Here is a 17,987-nt window from a genome sequence, read left to right as displayed (position 1 = left end):
ACAAGCTGATCGCATGTCGCATTTTGTTTCATGTCAATGCATTGAAAATTTACCTCCAATGTTCCAGTGACCTTTTTCGCAATTGACATAAATTCGACTACAGGGGAGGCGATCTGGCGTAGTGGTAACATCCATACCTCTCACGCTGAAGATCACGAGTGAAATTCTCACTCCCGACATTCTTCCAAAAATGGAAGTAAAAAAAATGACGAACCAGTCAAAAGTGTTGAAAGTCACTATAATACAGATAAAAAAAAATGCGACTACAGGTGATTATAAGCTTGTTGCACCAGCACCATTATTCCACATCTCATAACTGCATCAATCTTTCTTTGGCACCGCATGGAAACAACAACAATGACAATAACAGTTCGGCTGAAAAGTTCATAAGGTTGACGTCTACATGGCGCCTCTTGCAAAAATCCACTTGACTATCACAAAGCACCAGATTTCAATGGATGCGTGTCAAAATTTGACAGCAATCGGTCGATTGGTTCGTGAGTTACAGCATTGAGAGTGAAGCAACTTATTGAGAAAAAAATGGAAAAATCACAAATCAATGAAAACGATGACAAAATTGCATGAATTGGGTTTCGAATTGCTTCCTCATCCACCGTATTCATGATCGATAGTAAAGTCCACAACCACCAATAAGCTCAAAAACAAAAACTTACATACAATCTTATTCGGATATAACTTTAGAATGCATCGTATTGTAATAACTTCTAATAACTCTTTTGTGAAAGGTTGGTGGCCCTGAAAAGAGCCAATTCATTTTCGTTCTCACGATCTGAAATTTTTCGTCTTTATTTTGCCATTGTGCCTCATTTCGTGTGCAGGATTACACGAAAGCGATGGGTTACGGTTGTCCATTGGATGGCTCGAATCTCGTTGGTCGATTCTGATTATATTCGTGGAACAGTGGCCTTGAAACTACCGCAGAATGCAGACTTATCATCGCCCAATAGTTTGATCAGTACGGAGGGATTCGCGCAAAATGCATCGATTTTGTTGGGTTGGTGTTCGCACTACTCCAAACTGTCCAAAATAATCGACCGATGGAAACTCTGCAGTCAGCGGAGGCCGTGTATGAGCGCAACAAAACTAAAACTCGTTACCCGCTGTTACCGTTGCCACCGCTACGCTCCTGCCACTCCTGCCGCTGCTCTTGCCACTACTGCCACTACACGCTAGAACGATGGTCTTAGCAAATCAGCTCTGCTTCTTGGTTAAGCTTGTTTTTCAATCCTTCACAATGAAGACAAATTCATGCGAATGTTTGCGAACTTTTTTCGCCAACCAATCAGAACGAAGCGCGGGATCACTTGCGAAAGAGCGAAAAAAGATAGAACTTCCCAAGCTTTTGCTGCGAAAAATTACGAATTCACGGTACACTGACAGTTGCCTCTGCCCACATCAGAAAGTTGGAACAAGTCAATCAAGGTTTTTTTTCTCTATTATAGTGACTTTTAACACATTTCGGCTGGTTCGTCACTTTTACTTCCATTTTTGGAAGAATTTCGGGAGTGAGAATTGAACTCGTGATTTCTGCGTGAGAGGTATGGATATTACCACTACGCCAGATCGCCTCCGCAAAATAATCTTTGGTAATTTTTAATGAAAATCAAAATGATTTCCTACATTCCATTCTTTCACTAAAATTTTGTAGGTCTGATAGATTTTTTTGTAGGTTTCTTTTTAAATTTCGAGTTTTTTCAACTTTTTTTTCGAAAAATCTTAATTTAAAAACTATAAGATCTACTAAAAGTTGGTCAGAGAATGAAATGTAGGAAATTACTTAGGTTTTCTTTAAAAATTATCAAAGATTTTTTTGGAGAAAAATTTCATTGTAAAAAAAATTTGAAAATTAAAATTCATTTTTCTCGAAAACATATGCTTTTAAAATTCTGAAAAAAATATATATATAAATAGACCTTAAAATTTCCATACACCGTACGATGGGCACATTTATATAGAAAAAGGTTTTCGATGGATTCAAAGAAAACATGAAAAAGTTGTCGTTCGAAAAACTTTGTCCCTGTAAAAGTGCCCATCTTCCGATATATAGCTTTTTTGTCAGCGAAACTTTTTTCCAAGAAATTTTTGGTATTTTTTTGTGAAAATTTAAACAATTTCCTACATTTCACCCTTTGACATGAATTTTGTAGGTATCATAGTTTTTATGTTATAAATTTTTGTAAAAAATTAAGAAATAAAAGGCTTTTTCCAAAAAGTAGTCTAATTATTTTTCGAATATTTCAAGTATGCAAAGTTGCTCAAATGGCCCACGTCTTTACACCCACAACGTTTCACTGCTATCTGAAATGGTGCTGCCAACGGCCAGTCGAGTTGGCATGAAATTCGTCATTATTTTATTTACTACAGACAGTGTTGAAATGGGTCTGTAATTGCTCGGATTTGTAAAATCACCGGATTTAAAATTTTCCACAACTCTAACTACTTGCAGGTAACTTGGATAAATCCCCGTAGATAGCATTTTATTGAATATACACTCGACAAAAAATAGAAGAACCGAATGCGAAGTCGGAAATTTTAAGAGATTTTTGACATGCTGTAACTTCGTGAAACATCTACGCATATCGATAGGATGTGCATTAAATTGAAGCTACAACTTTCAGGTATTATAATATTTCACATACATATTTTTACCTTGGTGTGTGCAGGTGTAGCAGGCAACAATATCGGGAAGAAAAATGAAAAATCGATTATTCTTTGTTTTTTCAAGAATATTCTGGACTAACACAATTTTTTGCTAATCAACTCAACAGCAAATCCAAACAACCTTATCAACCAGCTTTTATTTGGTTCCAAGAACGCTCCTGAAGGACCTTCCCACTCAGAGGATATTTCAGTTTGAATGAAAAATTATCCCTTCGTTTTAATGATGAATAATTCAATAAACAACCGTCGCACCGCAAATCGAAATTGAAAACTTCAATAAATTCTACACAAGGATAACTTGTAGGGTTGCCGCCAGCTCGGAACAGTCTCCCATGAAGGGAATGAAACTAAATTTACGCCGTCCAACTCGTTTCGAGTCTCCTTCGCTGGTTCAGCTCTCCCTGACTACGTGATGGTAGATAAATTGAGGTTAGCCGTGCGACTTTTTATTCCAAAGCCAATGACTTGTCTAAAGTGCAAGTCAGTTGGTCACACGGCCACTTGCCACTTGCGGAGAACAACATGAGGGGAAATCCTGCAGTGCGACTGAGCATTAGTGTCCATTTTGCGGGGGATCCCCACACGTGCTCTCAGCTTGTGAAACATACAAGACTCGCTGGGAGAAACAGAAGTGCTCTTAGAGGGAACGCTCTAAACGCACTTTCGCTGAAATATTGAAGGGCGCTTCTCCACTGGCTCAAGAACAACAACCAATCAATACACACAATGTCTTCGCGTTGCCAGTTGACGAAATGGAAGCGGACACAGCTATCGGGGGCACATCGTTTTTCTTCCAAGGGAATCCTCGGCGCAAAAATATGACCACTCCCAAAGTTCAAGAACAAGTCCCTCCGGTGATACCCCCTGTTAGCTTGCTCAAAAAATCGAGTGCAGCCGATAAGCAAAATCAGGTCCCTCCTGGTCTCCGTGGTAACAGTTCACCTTCGAACGACCCAGCACTTGAGAGGACATCAAAAACCCCAACTGTCCCTGTTTTTCCGTCCAGCTCAACTTCCCAATCCCAATCTCAGCTCAATAGAGGTAATCCGCTCAATGAAAGTTGATAAACGCTCATCTTATTTCCTAACAAGAATAAGACAACTATTGAGTGTTTTGGTCGAAAAATTATTCAAGATTACCTTAGCATGGGTTCCCTCTCATTGCTCGATTCCGGGGAATGAGAAAGCGGACTCGCTAGCTAAGGTGGGCGCTTTAGAAGGCACACTTTTTGAAAGGCAAATTGCTTATAATGAATTTTTCCACATTCCTCGTCAGTACACGCTCGTAAGTTGGCAGTGCATGTGGAGTGGAGATGAGTTCGGTCGTTGGTTACACACGATTATCCCTAAGGTCTCGACGAGTGCATGGTTCAAGGGATTGAATGTAGGTCGTGATTTCATTCGCGTGATATCTCGGCTTATGTCCAATCACTACAACCTAAACGCGCATCTCTATCGCATTGGGCTCGCAGCAAACAATCTTTGTGATTGTGGCGATGGCTACCACGAAATCGAGCATGTTGTCTGGTCGTGTATCCGGTTCCATGCTGCTCGCTCTCAGCTCTCTAGAGCACTGAGAGCACAAGGCAGACAATCGTATATCCCCGTCCGGGATATCTTAGGTAGCCGTGATCCTGATCTTCTGCTTCATCTATACCTGTTCCTCAGGAACGCCGATGTCAACGTTTAATGATGTTTCCTTCGTTGTGTCCCCGTTTTATATCCCTCCTATCCGATCGATAAACTTTTACTTAGTCGCGGCAATACATACACACACTCTTTACAGATACACGGGCCAAAGGTTGTGCAGTCCACTGATGATTCAATAAGAGCCAAAGGTTGTACCGCTCATGACAACTCTACATGAACTGATGATTGCACCGGTTAGTGACCATTCTATCCTGGATTCCTCGAGTCGAGAAAGACGTATCACGCTAGATATGAGGTACAGACTAGGGGGGCGTTGCTGATCAAGGGTCAGCTGCATCCCAATAGGAAGTATCCCGAGTCGGGCACACGTACAGAGCATTGGAGACAGCAACATCCGAATTACGAAAACACTTGTAATACTAACCTCGAGCCAACCGCGAGTAATCGGTTACATATTACTAACATAGATAATAAGAAAAATTGTCAAAGTATTGAACTCCCGGCCCCGTGAGGCTAACGCCATATGAGCCTTGATAAAAATATATATTTTGGAAAAAAAAACTTCCCAATCGGGATTTATAAAGTTGTCTGACTTTGTGGATCAAATCTTCACGTGTTTTAATGTGTCCGACTCCATCAGAACCATTGTCACCGCAATGCTTCCAGTATTAAAGACAATTTTGCAGCAATTGATGCAAACATGGCCCCTCCTTGCAATGATTATCTCTCTTGATGTCTAATTTAAATAGAGAGGTCAGAGATATCACTGTTTTACAGTGGAATTGTCGTAGTCTTATGCCTAAATTGGATACATTCAAATTTCTAATTCATAAACTCAATTGTGATGTTTTTGCTCTGTCCGAAACCTGGCTCTCTTCTCAAAATGTTCTCTCTTTCCACGATTTTAATTTTATATAATACGCTTGGACCGCGATGACAGATACGGAGGGGTACTATTGGGGATGGAGGGATCGAAGCTGTTGCTTGTCATGCAAACATCAGCAAAGACCTCTGTATAGTCAGCTCGTATTGGCCTCCGAGAGCTGCGATTAGCCGCAATCAACTTGCTGACATGTGCTCACTCCTTCCTGAGCCACGATTAATCTTGGGAGACTTCAACTCTCACGGAACTGCCTGGGGGGAACAGTACGACGACAATCGTTCATTGTTGATATATGACCTTTGTCACAGCTTCAATATGACCGTTTTGAATACTGCGGAAACAACACGTGTACCTAAACCTCCTGCTAAGCCAAGTGCTCTTGACCTCTCGCTTTGCTCGAATTCACTATCGTTAGATTGCAAGTGGAATGTAATCCAGGATCCCAACGGTAGTGACCACTTGCCAATCAAAATTTCTATCACCAATGGGTTGAATTCTTCTGAATCAATAAACATGGCATACGACCTCACAAGACACATTGACTGGAAAAAATATGCGGACGGAAAATTGCTCTAGCCATCAATTCCAGAGATGGATTACCTCCATTGGAGGAGTATAACTTCATTTCTCGTTTGATCTATGACAGTGCAGTTCGCGCTCAAACGAAACCCATCCCAGGTTCCACCTTTCGTCGAAGGCCTCCCAATCAATGGTGGGATAGCCAGTGTTCCAAGCTTTATGGAGATAAATCGAATGCATTTAAAGCTTTTCGGAAACGTGGAACCATTGAGAATTCTCAAACGTATTTAGACCTTGAAAATCTATTTAAAAACTTGATCAAAGGTAAAAAACGTGCTTATTGGCGAAATTTCGTGGGAGGTTTGTCACGAGAAACGTCAATGAAAAAATTATGGAAAGTAGCTGTTCAAAATTTCCGATCACCAATGGGTTCATAACCTTACACCGGATGAGGAACCGAAGAGATTATGGAAATTATTCGAGATACACCACAAGACAGGTGCGATCTTGATTTCGAATTTTCGATGGTAGAATTCTCTCTTGCTCTTCTTTCAATTCTGCTCCAGGATCTGATAAAATTAAATTCAACTTGCTAAAAAACCTCTCTGATGTAACAAAACATCGCTTGTTGAATTTGTTTAATCAGTTTCTGGAGCATAATGTTGTTCCGGATGATTGGAGGCAATTGGAGGCTGTCTTGTATACGGAAATTGTTGGAGAAAATGATCTTGTTTCGCCTTGATCGATGGGTTGAAACGAATGGCCTGCTCTTAGATACACAATATGGGTTCTGCAGGGGCAAGGGGACGAAAAATTGTCTTGCGTTGCTTTCTTCAGAATTTCAAATGGCTTACCACGAAAAAAACAAATGGCTTCAGTATTCTTGGACATAAAGGCATTTGATTCTGTTTCAATAGAGGTTTTGTCAGACAAATTACACTCTCGGGGTCTGTCGCCTCTATTGAATAATATGTTATATAACTTGCTTTGTGAGAAACATTTGAACTTTTCTCACGGAGATTCGGCAGTAAGTCGTGTCTCTTACATGGGGCTCCCCCAGGGCTCATGTTTAAGCCCCCTTTTGTACAACTTCTACGTAAGCGATAATGACAATTGCCTTACACAAAATTGCAGCCTAAGACAACTTGCAGATGATGGAGTGGTGTCTGTCGTAGGATCAAACGAATCCGAGCTGCAAGAACCCTTACATGATACTTTGAACAATTTTTCAACCTGGGCTATTGGGCTTGAGATCGAATTCTCCACGGAGAAAACAGAGATGGAGGTTTTTTCTAGGAAGCATAGACCAGCAAAACCAAAGCTTCAACTTTTGGGTAAACCGATCACTCATGCTATGTCTTTCAAGTATCTTGGGGTCTGTACAATTACCGGCACCTGGTGGGGAGCCCACCCCGAAGATCTTATAATGTTGTATCGAACAACTATTCTCTCAGTGATAAAGTACGGCAGTTTCTGTTTTCAATCAGCTGCCAAAACACACCTCATTAAACTCGAGAGAATTCAGTATCTTCGTCTCCGTATCGCGTTGGGATGTATGCCCTCAACGCATACCATGAGTCTCGAGGTTTTGGCAGGCGTACTCCCACTCAAAGATCGCTTCAATTTATTATCTCTTCGGTTCCTCATCCGGTGTAAGGTTATGAACCCATTGGTGATCGGAAATTTTGAACAGCTGATCGAGCTAAATTTTCAATCTGGGTTCATGTGTCCATATCATGAATTCATCTCCATGCAGGTTGATCCTTCTTCGTATATTCCCAACCGTGTTTGTTTTCCTGACTACATTAATTCCTCTGTGCATTTTGATCTGTCCATGAAGCAGGCTACCCATGGAACATTAGATTATCTTCGATCGAGGATCGTTCCAACGATCTTCGATGCAAAGTATGGGGATATCAATTGTAATAATATGTACTTTACTGATGGGTCCTCTATGAATGAGTTCACAGAATTTGGAGTGTTCAACGAAATTTTTAGCACCTCCCACAGTCTTCAGAGTCCTTGCTCAGTGTATATTGCTGAATTGGCAGCGATACACTGGGCGCTGGACAGCGTCGCCTCACGACCTGTTGAACACTATTACATTGTAACGGATAGTCTTAGCTCTGTCGAAGCTATCCGTTCAGTGAGGCCGGAAAAGCACTCGCCGTACTTCCTTGAGAGAATACGAGAAATTTTGAGTGCTTTATCCAGACGCTGTTATGTCATTACCTTTGTCTGGGTCCCTTCACATTGCTCAATTCCGAGTAATGAGAGGGCTGACTCATTAGCAAAGGTAGGTGCAATTGAAGGCGATATTTATCAGCGTCAAATCGCCTTCAATGAATTTTATTCTTTAGTCCGCAAAAATACCATAGTTAACTGGCAACGCGAATGGAACGAAGATGAATTGGGCCGGTGGCTCCACTCGATTATCCCTAAGGTTAGCCTCAAACCATGGTTCAAAAGTATGGACTTGAGTCGGGACTTTATTCGCACCTTCTCCCGACTTATGTTATAGCAATACAAAAACCCGGAAAACCCGCGTCCGACTTCAATTCGTACCGCCCAATAGCAATGCTGTCTTGTATACGGAAATTGTTGGTGAAAATGATCTTGTTTCGCCTTGATCGATGGGTTGAAACGAATGGCATGCTCTCAGATACACAATATGGGTTCCGCAGGGGCAAGGGGACGAATGATTGTCGTGTGTTGCTTTCTTCAGAAATTCAAATGGCTTACGCCGAAAAAAAATGGCTTCAGTATTCTTGGACATAAAGGCATTTGATTCTGTTTCAATAGAGGTTTTGTCAGACAAATTACACTCTCGGGGTCTGTCGCCTCTATTGAATAATATGTTATATAACTTGCTTTGTGAGAAACATTTGAACTTTTCTCACGGAGATTCGGCAGTAAGTCGTGTCTCTTACATGGGCCTCCCCCAGGGCTCATGTTTAAGCCCCCTTTTGTACAACTTCTACGTAAGAGACAATGACAATTGGCCTACACAAAATTGCAGCCTAAGACAACTTGCAGATGATGGAGTGGTGTCTGTCGTAGGATCAAACGAATCCGAGGTGTAAGAACCCTTACAAGATACTTTGAACAATTTTTCAACCTGGGCTATTGGGCTTGGGATCGAATTCTCCACGGAGAAAACAGAGATGGTGGTTTTTTCTAGGAAGCATAGACCAGCAAAACCAAAGCTTCAACTTTTGGGTAAACCGATCACTCATGCTATGTCTTTCAAGTATCTTGGGGTCTGTACAATTACCGGCACCTGGTGGGGAGCCCACCCCGAAGATCTTATAATGTTGTATCGAACAACTATTCTCTCAGTGATAAAGTACGGCAGTTTCTGTTTTCAATCAGCTGCCAAAACACACCTCATTAAACTCGAGAGAATTCAGTATCTTCGTCTCCGTATCGCGTTGGGATGTATGCCCTCAACGCATACCATGAGTCTCGAGGTTTTGGCAGGCGTACTCCCACTCAAAGATCGCTTCAATTTATTATCTCTTCGGTTCCTCATCCGGTGTAAGGTTATGAACCCATTGGTGATCGGAAATTTTAAACAGGTGATCGAGCTAAATTTTCAATCTGGGTTCATGAGTCCATATCATGAATTCATCTCCATGCAGGTTGATCCTTCTTCGTATATTCCCAACCGTGTTTGTTTTCCTGACTACATCAATTCCTCTGTGCATTTTGATCTGTCCATGAAGCAGGATATCCATGGAACATTAGATTATCTTCGATCGAGGATCGTTCCAACGATCTTCGATGCAAAGTATGGGGATATCAATTGTAATAATATGTACTTTACTGATGGGTCCTCTATGAATGAGTCCACAGGATTTGGAGTGTTCAACGAAATTTTTAGCACCTCCCACAGTCTTCAGAATCCTTGCTCAGTGAATATTGCTGAATTGGCAGCGATACACTGGGCGCTGGACAGCGTCGCCTCACGACCTGTTGAACACTATTACATTGTAACGGATAGTCTTAGCTCTGTCGAAGCTATCTGTTCAGTGAGGCCGGAAAAGCACTCGCCGTACTTCCTTGAGAGAATACGAGAAATTTTGAGTGCTTTATCCAGACGCTGTTATGTCATTACCTTTGTCTGGGTCCTTTCACATTGCTCAATTCCGAGTAATGAGAGGGCTGACTCATTAGCAAAGGTAGGTGCAATTGAAAGCGATATTTATCAGCGTCAAATCGCCTTCAATGAATTTTATTCTTTAGTCCGCAAAAATACCATAGTTAACTGGCAACGCAAATGGAACGAAGATGAATTGGGCCGGTGGCTCCACTCGATTATCCCTAAGGTTAGCCTCAAACCATGGTTCAAAAGTCTGGACTTGAGTCGGGACTTTATTCGCACCTTCTCCCGACTCATGTCCAATCACTGCTCGTTAGACGCGCTACTCTTTCGTATTAATCTTGCCGACAACAATTTATGTGTTTGTGGCCAAGGTTACCACGACATCGAGCACGTTGTTTGGTCGTGCGAGCTGTATCTTGTCGCCAGATCGAATTTAGAAGACACCCTTCGGGCCCGAGGAAGGCAGCTCATGGTGCCGGTGAGAGACGTGTTGGCTCGGTTAGACCTTGATTACATGTCCCAAATATATGTATTCCTTAAAGCTATCGATCTTCGTGTGTGATTGTCCCTATATCCTTATTTTTTCCTTTTCCTTTTCCTTCGTGATAGATCGGACCCCTTCTTAAGTATAAGATGAAATGTAAATACATATTAGATATAAGATAGATTTAAGGATTGAGTGTGATGAGTGTGAGTGTTGTCAACATATCCTCATATCCCCTCCTTTTCCTGAAGAAAATATGTCACCCTTCTAAACTCGAGTCGGCCGCGAGTAATCGGTTTCCTATATTATTAACATTAGAATTAAGGAAAAATGTATATATATACTAGTAATAATACAGTAAGGAGTTCGGCTCCTTTAAACTTATGTAACTGAGCCTGTAAAAATTATCGATTTAAAAAAAAGATAATTTGTTACTTTGATGAAATTTGTTACAGGCAGATTTTGTGAAGCACTATAAACATCCTGTTTTTGACACTTTTTTGAAATCGATGCAAAAAAAAAATATTTTTTTTCTGTCAAAGTAACAAATTATCCTTGTGCGGAATTTATCGAAGTTTTCAAAACTGCTTTTCAATTTTCGGTGCGATGGTTGTTTATTGAATTATTCATAAACAAAGACGGGGGTAATTTTTCAATCAAACTGAAATATCTCTGTGTGGGAAGGTCCTACAGGAACGAACCAAATAAAAGCTGGTTGATGAGGTTAATTGAATTTGCTGTTGAGTTGGCTAGCGAAAAATTGTGTTAGTCCAGAATATTCTTGAAGAAACCAAGAAAAATCGATTTTTCATTTCTTCCCGATATTGTTGCCCACTACACCTACACACACCAAGATAAAAATATGTACGTAAAAAATCTAATAACAGAAAATTGTAGCTTCAAAATGATGCACATCCTATCGATATGCGTTCACGAAGTTACAGCATATCAGAAATCTCGTAAAATTCCCGACTTTGCACTCTGTTTCTCTTTTTTTGTCGAGTCATTGATCATTGAAAATGCAGCTGAATTCCCTTTTATGACGCTTACTGGAATGTTATCAGGACCGCAACTCTCTTTGCTATTCAACTCATTTCTAGTCAGCAGCACCTCATCTTGGGTTGAGGGAAACAAAACTATCGTATTTCGGACGGGTAGGGAATTCATAAGAGAACTAATGTCAATATTTTTAGGCATTACGCTGGACAACTGAGCTTCAATGTTTGAAAAATAGTTGTTAAAAATGTTGCATACTTCGTAGTCGTTTTCAGATTCCCTACCATTATGAAATAGGCAGCGATACACTGGGCGCTGGACAGCGTCGCCTCACGACCTGTTGAACACTATTACATTGTAACGGATAGTCTTAGCTCTGTCGAAGCTATCCGTTCAGTGAGGCCGGAAAAGCACTCGCCGTACTTCCTTGAGAGAATACGAGAAATTTTGAGTGCTTTATCCAGACGCTGTTATGTCATTACCTTTGTCTGGGTCCCTTCACATTGCTCAATTCCGAGTAATGAGAGGGCTGACTCATTAGCAAAGGTAGGTGCAATTGAAGGCGATATTTATCAGCGTCAAATCGCCTTCAATGAATTTTATTCTTTAGTCCGCAAAAATACCATAGTTAACTGGCAACGCGAATGGAACGAAGATGAATTGGGCCGGTGGCTCCACTCGATTATCCCTAAGGTTAGCCTCAAACCATGGTTCAAAAGTATGGACTTGAGTCGGGACTTTATTCGCACCTTCTCCCGACTTATGTTATAGCAATACAAAAACCCGGAAAACCCGCGTCCGACTTCAATTCGTACCGCCCAATAGCAATGCTGTCTTGTATACGGAAATTGTTGGTGAAAATGATCTTGTTTCGCCTTGATCGATGGGTTGAAACGAATGGCATGCTCTCAGATACACAATATGGGTTCCGCAGGGGCAAGGGGACGAATGATTGTCGTGTGTTGCTTTCTTCAGAAATTCAAATGGCTTACGCCGAAAAAAAAATGGCTTCAGTATTCTTGGACATAAAGGCATTTGATTCTGTTTCAATAGAGGTTTTGTCAGACAAATTACACTCTCGAGGTCTGTCGCCTCTATTGAATAATATGTTATATAACTTGCTTTGTGAGAAACATTTGAACTTTTCTCACGGAGATTCGGCAGTAAGTCGTGTCTCTTACATGGGCCTCCCCCAGGGCTCATGTTTAAGCCCCCTTTTGTACAACTTCTACGTAAGAGACAATGACAATTGGCCTACACAAAATTGCAGCCTAAGACAACTTGCAGATGATGGAGTGGTGTCTGTCGTAGGATCAAACGAATCCGAGGTGTAAGAACCCTTACAAGATACTTTGAACAATTTTTCAACCTGGGCTATTGGGCTTGGGATCGAATTCTCCACGGAGAAAACAGAGATGGTGGTTTTTTCTAGGAAGCATAGACCAGCAAAACCAAAGCTTCAACTTTTGGGTAAACCGATCACTCATGCTATGTCTTTCAAGTATCTTGGGGTCTGTACAATTACCGGCACCTGGTGGGGAGCCCACCCCGAAGATCTTATAATGTTGTATCGAACAACTATTCTCTCAGTGATAAAGTACGGCAGTTTCTGTTTTCAATCAGCTGCCAAAACACACCTCATTAAACTCGAGAGAATTCAGTATCTTCGTCTCCGTATCGCGTTGGGATGTATGCCCTCAACGCATACCATGAGTCTCGAGGTTTTGGCAGGCGTACTCCCACTCAAAGATCGCTTCAATTTATTATCTCTTCGGTTCCTCATCCGGTGTAAGGTTATGAACCCATTGGTGATCGGAAATTTTAAACAGGTGATCGAGCTAAATTTTCAATCTGGGTTCATGAGTCCATATCATGAATTCATCTCCATGCAGGTTGATCCTTCTTCGTATATTCCCAACCGTGTTTGTTTTCCTGACTACATCAATTCCTCTGTGCATTTTGATCTGTCCATGAAGCAGGATATCCATGGAACATTAGATTATCTTCGATCGAGGATCGTTCCAACGATCTTCGATGCAAAGTATGGGGATATCAATTGTAATAATATGTACTTTACTGATGGGTCCTCTATGAATGAGTCCACAGGATTTGGAGTGTTCAACGAAATTTTTAGCACCTCCCACAGTCTTCAGAATCCTTGCTCAGTGAATATTGCTGAATTGGCAGCGATACACTGGGCGCTGGACAGCGTCGCCTCACGACCTGTTGAACACTATTACATTGTAACGGATAGTCTTAGCTCTGTCGAAGCTATCTGTTCAGTGAGGCCGGAAAAGCACTCGCCGTACTTCCTTGAGAGAATACGAGAAATTTTGAGTGCTTTATCCAGACGCTGTTATGTCATTACCTTTGTCTGGGTCCTTTCACATTGCTCAATTCCGAGTAATGAGAGGGCTGACTCATTAGCAAAGGTAGGTGCAATTGAAAGCGATATTTATCAGCGTCAAATCGCCTTCAATGAATTTTATTCTTTAGTCCGCAAAAATACCATAGTTAACTGGCAACGCAAATGGAACGAAGATGAATTGGGCCGGTGGCTCCACTCGATTATCCCTAAGGTTAGCCTCAAACCATGGTTCAAAAGTCTGGACTTGAGTCGGGACTTTATTCGCACCTTCTCCCGACTCATGTCCAATCACTGCTCGTTAGACGCGCTACTCTTTCGTATTAATCTTGCCGACAACAATTTATGTGTTTGTGGCCAAGGTTACCACGACATCGAGCACGTTGTTTGGTCGTGCGAGCTGTATCTTGTCGCCAGATCGAATTTAGAAGACACCCTTCGGGCCCGAGGAAGGCAGCTCATGGTGCCGGTGAGAGACGTGTTGGCTCGGTTAGACCTTGATTACATGTCCCAAATATATGTATTCCTTAAAGCTATCGATCTTCGTGTGTGATTGTCCCTATATCCTTATTTTTTCCTTTTCCTTTTCCTTTGTGATAGATCGGACCCCTTCTTAAGTATAAGATGAAATGTAAATACATATTAGATATAAGATAGATTTAAGGATTGAGTGTGATGAGTGTGAGTGTGATCATTGTCAACATATCCTCATATCCCCTCCTTTTCCTGAAGAAAATATGTCACCCTTCTAAACTCGAGTCGGCCGCGAGTAATCGGTTTCCTATATTATTAACATTAGAATTAAGGAAAAATGTATATATACTAGTAATAATACAGTAAGGAGTTCGGCTCCTTTAAACTTATGTAACTGAGCCTGTAAAAATAAACGATTTAAAAAAAAGATAATTTGTTACTTTGATGAAATTTGTTACAGGCAGATTTTGTGAAGCACTATAAACATCCTGTTTTTGACACTTTTTTGAAATCGATGCAAAAAAAAATATTTTTTTTCTGTCAAAGTAACAAATTATCCTTGTGCGGAATTTATCGAAGTTTTCAAAACTGCTTTTCAATTTTCGGTGCGATGGTTGTTTATTGAATTATTCATAAACAAAGACGGGGGTAATTTTTCAATCAAACTGAAATATCTCTGTGTGGGAAGGTCCTACAGGAACGAACCAAATAAAAGCTGGTTGATGAGGTTAATTGAATTTGCTGTTGAGTTGGCTAGCGAAAAATTGTGTTAGTCCAGAATATTCTTGAAGAAACCAAGAAAAATCGATTTTTCATTTCTTCCCGATATTGTTGCCCACTACACCTACACACACCAAGATAAAAATATGTACGTAAAAAATCTAATAACTGAAAATTGTAGCTTCAAAATGATGCACATCCTATCGATATGCGTTCACGAAGTTACAGCATATCAGAAATCTCGTAAAATTCCCGACTTTGCACTCTGTTTCTCTTTTTTTGTCGAGTCATTGATCATTGAAAATGCAGCTGAATTCCCTTTTATGACGCTTACTGGAATGTTATCAGGACCGCAACTCTCTTTGCTATTCAACTCATTTCTAGTCAGCAGCACCTCATCTTGGGTTGAGGGAAACAAAACTATCGTATTTCGGACGGGTAGGGAATTCATAAGAGAACTAATGTCAATATTTTTAGGCATTACGCTGGACAACTGAGCTTCAATGTTTGAAAAATAGTTGTTAAAAATGTTGCATACTTCGTAGTCGTTTTCAGATTCCCTACCATTATGAAATAGACTATTTTTTTTTTATTTGGAGCGTTTTAGAATAGAATTTAATTTTTCCCTCATATTAGATTGGTTCGTACTGTACAACATTTGTTCGAAGTATGCTTTTTCCATTCCATTTTTTGAACGTATGTCTTTTTGGATACGTGAATTCTCGTAGAAGAGAGTAATTAGGCCGTCTTATTTATTTTTTTTAAATATCGATTTTGAATTTGTGCCAATTTCCATATATCGTAGGTCACCCAAGGGCAATAATTATCCTTAGTACCCTTTACAAAGATGGTTTTGGAACATTCCAATAGCATCAAGTTGTATGTTGACGAGATATTAGTTAGACTAGCTAGACTTGCAAGAAAGTTGAAAGACTTGCAGTTTTCAATTTCAAGTCCACGTTCTTTTTTTAGGTCTAGTCCAATTATTCTGTCACAAATTTCTTTGTGTTTTTTTTTTGAGCGGATGGCTTGCAGGAACTGCACCAACTCCCTCTGTCGCTGGCATTATCCATCAACACGAATGAGTACAACGAAGTACCTCAAAATCATCTGCTATTATTTATAAACCAAAACCAACGTGATGATTAAGTGTTCCAACATGAAAACGGAACGAAAACGTTCATAAGTGCAATACGACCATGCTATGGTTCATTGACCAGGTGCATCGGATTTTGGACTGATCAACTTGTTTACCAGGTCAAAACTTAATCTAGAACTAGGGCGGAATGATCGTACGGCAAGCGTATGCGGTGACATTCAGTATGGAAATGTTGGAGAACTTAACCGAGTAGTTTTCTCTGCGTGGGCATAGAGAACATAGAAGAACTTACTCAATAATATACCAGCTGCATTTTATGCTAAACTGTTTAATTTGTAAAAGAGTGATTTATTTTCTAGTATTTGCGAGACGTGGAATTTGAGTCAGTTATTATATCACGTCTTATGTACATTATTCAAATTGATCTCTTGTGTGTCTCTGGAAACTTGAAAAAATGAGTGGTTCTATAATTATAAAACCAAATGTATGTATTAATGTAAATGCACGTTGTCGTTACTTTAACCTTTTTTTTTATTCAAGCTACTAAAATTGAAAAACCTGAATTCATTAAAGATAATGAGCCAAATAGTGGGTAGCAGGAACAGGATGCAGGAACAGGATGAGTGGTAGCAGGAACACGTTTCTTTTGAGCTTGCACTTCAAGCTCAAAAGAAACGTGTTCCTGCTACCACTTTCCGACGTCGTCCTCCATCACTTTGGTGGGACAAGGAGTGCTCAAAGGTCTACCTTGAAAAATCATCCGCTTTCAAAAAATTCAGGAAAACTGGATTAGTGGAATGGTTTCGAAAGTACCAAGCTCTAGAAGCCAAACTAAAAGGTCTGATTAAAGCAAAAAAGCGTGGATATTGGCGGAAGTTCGTCAATGGTTTGTCAAGGGAGACAGCTATGAGCACTCTTTGGAATACGGCTAGGAGAATGCGTGGCCGGAACCATACAAATGAAAGTGAGGAATACTCTGACCGTTGGATTTTCAAATTTGCAAGAAAGGTTTGTCCCGATTCCGTTCCTGCACAAAACGTCGTACGCGACATTCCGCTCCAAGGCGATTATGAGAATTTTTCGATGGTAGAATTCTCAATTGCACTTCTCTCATGTAACAATTCAGCTCCGGGGTCGGACAAGATTAAATTCAACTTATTGAAGAATCTTCCCGACTTGGCAAAACATCGTTTGCTGAACTTGTTCAACAAGTTTCTGGAGCTGAATATAGTCCCGCATGACTGGAGACAAGTGAGAGTGATAGCCATACGGAAACCCAACAAGCCGGCTTGCGATCACAACTCGTATAGGCCGATTGCAATGTTATCCTGTATTCGTAAATTGTTAGAGAAAATGATTCTACTTCGTTTGGACAAGTGGGTTGAAACGAACAATTTGCTGTCAAATACGCAGTTTGGCTTCCGCCGAGGTAAAGGGACGAACGATTGTCTCGCGCTGCTATCTTCTGAAATCCAAATCGCATTTGCTCGCAAAGAACAAATGGCTTCCGTTTTTCTCGATATCAAAGGGGCATTTGATTCAGTTTCCATGGAAATTCTCTCAGAGAAACTTCATAATCGTGGACTTTCACCAATTCTGAATAATTTCCTGTACAATTTACTCTCAGAAAAGCACATGTTTTTCAATCATGGCAGCTTGAAATCTTCTCGTTACAGTTTTATGGGCCTCCCACAAGGCTCCTGCCTAAGCCCCCTCTTGTACAGTTTTTACGTCAATGATATAGATGATTGCCTAACTAGAGATTGCACGTTGAGACAACTTGCAGACGATGGAGTTATTTCCATCACGGGTACTAATCCCGCAGTTCTGAAAAATTCCTTGCAAGATACCCTGAACAACCTTTTCACGTGGGCTCTCAAGCTGGGTATCGAATTCTCTACGGAGAAAACTGAAATGGTCCTTTTTTCTAGGAAGCACGAACCCGCCCAATTCCAGCTTCACCTATCCGGCAAAACGATCAAGCACTCGATGTTTTTCAAATACCTTGGAG

Source organism: Toxorhynchites rutilus, chromosome 3, assembly GCF_029784135.1.
Source record: "Toxorhynchites rutilus septentrionalis strain SRP chromosome 3, ASM2978413v1, whole genome shotgun sequence".
In the NCBI taxonomy this organism is placed as follows: Eukaryota; Metazoa; Arthropoda; class Insecta; order Diptera; family Culicidae; genus Toxorhynchites; species Toxorhynchites rutilus.
Note: the sequence above shows the minus strand (reverse complement) of the source record.